The sequence below is a fragment of the Lemur catta genome, chromosome 1 (genome assembly GCF_020740605.2).
Source record: "Lemur catta isolate mLemCat1 chromosome 1, mLemCat1.pri, whole genome shotgun sequence".
In the NCBI taxonomy this organism is placed as follows: domain Eukaryota; kingdom Metazoa; phylum Chordata; class Mammalia; order Primates; family Lemuridae; genus Lemur; species Lemur catta.
The window spans coordinates 144,778,229-144,782,294 of record NC_059128.1 but is presented as its reverse complement, the minus strand read 5'-3'; positions in this window follow the sequence as shown (position 1 = coordinate 144,782,294).

Sequence of the window (4,066 nt, the reverse complement as noted above, 5' to 3'; positions counted from 1 at the left end):
AGAAGGATAGGGACATAGCAACATTTGTTATTTAGAAAGATAAACGTAAATACCCAAACAATCAGTTAAACATGGTAGCCTCCCGAGAATGGGCAATGGAAGTGGGTGGCAGGGGATGTGCGCTCCTGCACTAAGACTTATAGAATCACTTGACTCTTTAAACTTAACAATTTTGATAAGAGTAAAAACTAAATTTTCAAATCATCTGTAAAGGATAATATCAGCTGCCTGAAAAAATGAGAAAACTTAAGGAATTATGTGGAACAAGATAATGTAGGCCTTAGGTTCAAGCCAATCAATGAATGTCATTGTGCTCTGTGTAGAGAAAGCAAGCCTGGCTGGAGGGGGTGCGGTGCAGTGGTAAGACCCTGGATGCCAGTCATGGGGGAGCTCTGGGAGGGAACATGGGCAGTGTGTGTCCAGGACTGGCAGGAGGGAAGGGCCCATCCTAGCCCAGGCTCCCCAGAAAACAGAGCTTAAGGAAAAGGTTTAGGTATCAATGTTTTATTGGAAGTACAATCCCAGGGAAGTGAAAGTGAGGGGTAAAGGGGTGCAGTGCAAGGAAGGGGAAGAGCTACTGAGCTGGCCACTGCTCAACTAATCAATCAGGGACCTTACAGGCTGAACTTCTGCATCCTCTGGTCCCTCTGAGCAAGTGACAAAAATGTCATTCATCTGCTAACTTTCCTCTGTCTCCAGGACTCCAGCGATCAAAATTTGCCTCCATGGAAGTTAACTCTTCCATACTTGCCATGTACAAAGGATAACAGGGGCTCCCTCACCAGCTGCTGGAGAGTCAGATGCCATGCCCTGCGTCACGGGACTGTGAGTCCAGAAGTGGTGGGAGGCAGCAGCAGCAGTGCAAAGCCCTCACAACATCATTGCAGGGTACAGCGGGGCCCACAGAGAGGAGCTAGCTGCAACACTGAACCAAGGGCCCGAAGATGAGTGTGGGAGGACCTCACAGGAGGTGTCTGACACAGGGCCCGGCTCATCACCCACAGCATCTGAGCCCTGTAGGTGCTGCCCTATAGTGGCAACGGATGCATCTGCCCTCAAGCCCTACCTCCAACATTCACGGTCACCAAAGAAGCCACTGATAGTTATGGTTCTCACTATAAAACATCCTACATCAGCCCATACGTTTCTTGTGAGTTTGGCTCAGGGCCTCCCAGGGTAACACCCCACCCCTTCAGCAAACTGCAGCAAAGATGGGTACACAGGGTTTGCATTTTACTGACCTCTGGGAATGAATAAAATTCATCAAAATTAATGCATCCATTCATTCAACAAATAACTACCAAAAACCCACTAAGTACCAGATAATGTAGTGGTAAGCAAAAATCGAAAGGGTTTTACCTTTAGAGCATACAGTTTAAAAAGGAAGACAGTCACGAACAACGATCAAACAACAAAAAAAAATGGTGTTATAAGGGCATGAAATGAAAGGGTCTGCCTATTCTGGGACATCAGGGAAGGCTTCCCTAAGTAAGAGACAACTGAGAAGGAGGAATAACTAGGTGAAGAAGCAGAAAGCATTCAAGGCAAAGGGAACAGCATGTGCAAAGACCTACTGGCAGGTGGGAGCCCGGATTGTTCACGGAACTGAGAAAAGCCCAGAAGCCAGAGAGCAGGTGCCAAGAAGCACAGGTGAGGTGAGCCAGGAGGGCAGAGCCAAGTACTCTGCCGGGAGGTGTCTGCAAGGATCGTGCCCCTCTGTGCGTTCCAAAGCTGAAAGGGAGGCCCAAGGTGAAGGCAGCACTGTGCCAATAAGAGTCTGAATTAATTGGAAGAAAATCAAATAATCAGGCTACCAGCTGTCCTCTGGTGGTCAGGACACATCAGTGCAGCTTTTCTAACAACTGCTTAACAGGTATGTGAATATTTTTTGAGTTTTATGAGAATGGAACATTTAACTTCATAAAACTTCAGTGAGCTGGGCATAGTGACTCATGCCTGTAATCTCAGCATCTTGGGGGGCCATGTGGGAAGACTGCTTGAGGCCAGGTGTTTGAGATCAGTCTGGGCAACATAGTGAGACCCCTTCTTTACAAATAAAAAAAAATTAGCTGGGCCTGGTGGCATGCACCTGTAGTTCTAGCTACTCAAGAGGCTGAGGCAGGAGAATCACTTGAACCTAGGAGTTTGAGCTGTGATCGCATCACTGCACAGGGTAACAGGGCAGGACCCTGTCTCTACAAAAACAAAACAAAACAAAAAACTTCAATTAAGTAGTGCTAAAGGGCAACAATGATCAAGAAATTAAGTTATACAATTGGTGGGAACAATGAGAAAAGAGAAAACAAAATACTTTAATCATAAACTTATAAAAGCAATTTTTAAATGAGCTATTGTAGTCCACCCTTATCTATAGTTTTGCTTTCTGCAGTTTCAGTTATTCACTGTCAACCACACTCCAAAAATATTAAATGGAAAAGTCCTGAAATAAACAATTTATAAGTCTTAAATTGCATGCCATTCTGAGTAGTGTGATGAAATCTTGCACCATCCTGTTCCGTCCCACCTTGGATGTGAATCATCCTTTTATCCAGTGTATCCACTCTGTCTACACTACCTGCCTATTAGTAACTGAGTCTCAATTACCAGATTGACTGTTGCAATATCTCAGTGCTTAGGTTCAAGTAACCCTTATGTTACTTAATAATGGTCCCAAAGCACAAGAGTAGAGGCTAGCTTATTTCTATAATTGTTCTATTTTATTAGTAGTTATTGTTGTTAATCTCTTACAGTGCCTAACTTATAAATTAAACTTTATCATAGGTGCGTGTATATAGGAAAAACATAGTATATATAGGGTTTGGTACTATTCATGGTTTCAGGCATTTACTGGGGGTCTTGAAACATATCCCCCACAGACAAGGGGGGATTACTGTATTCATGTCAAGTTGCAGAACTCTTGAGAAATTGAGAGTTATGAAGTATAGAAGATATGCAGAAGAAGTATAGAAAGAAGCTGATCCTTACTGAAATGGGGCCATTCTTTATGCACTGTTTTGTAACCTATTTTCCCCATTCCTCCTCCAAAATAATATCATTGTCAAGGAGATCACTCTTAATATCCTTGCAACAATGGATGAAATGCCCTTAAATCAATGGGTACCTCTTGGCATCATTTTCTCTATAATTTCATTGCAGCTGCTAAAAAAATGTTAAACACATCTTACCAAGGCAACAGAGGAGCACTTTGATTCTAAGCTGTTTACATTCTTCTTGTAATGTTTAATATAGATTCCTTTACATGTCTATGTTCATGTAAGTGTGTATGAATGCTTAACTGTATGCTCTGAGCCTATCAGTTTAAAACACTTTTCACTGTACATACTTATCTTTAGTCTCAGGTATTTATGGTAAAGTTTTTTGAAAATTAATTATTCTATTTTGACAATATGATCCTGAACTGTGGCATACTGAATTAAAACATTAATATTTAGCCTAGCAAAAATATTGAAATTTGTTTTTATCAGATACCTGTAAGGGTGTTAACAGAATGGCTTGCCATTTGAGAATATTTTTAAAAAGGAAGCTAATAACTCCAAAGACACAGTGGCAATCCCAGAAAAAAAATTAAACTATATACCAAAAAAGGACAAATGACAAATTATTGAAACATACATATTCAAAACTGTTATCTGCCACAGTATTAGTTCTAATTATTCTCTCCCCAATTTAAATATTTTTATATATGTTATGACAGATACAGATCATCCATTTAATTTATCTGAGTAACAGCACTCTGCTTAATGAATTTTCTTTTTTATAATTCATTTTACATTGATCATATGCCACGTGCCAGATTCTATATAGGATCTGAGCTATTGTCCAAAGACTTCCTGAATTTGCATTTCAGTAGTTTAGGAGACCTTGCTTTCTATCATTCTAGAACTATAGTTACTTGATAAATTCTTTCTTTGCTAAATTTCCAGTGAAGATTTCACTAGCTCAGCTATTTCACTATTTTACCATGCAGCATTTGGTGGGCCATCCCCTGTGGCATGGTTATCACCATTCCATCTTGGAATTTGCTCTATTTCTCCACTGGGTGAAG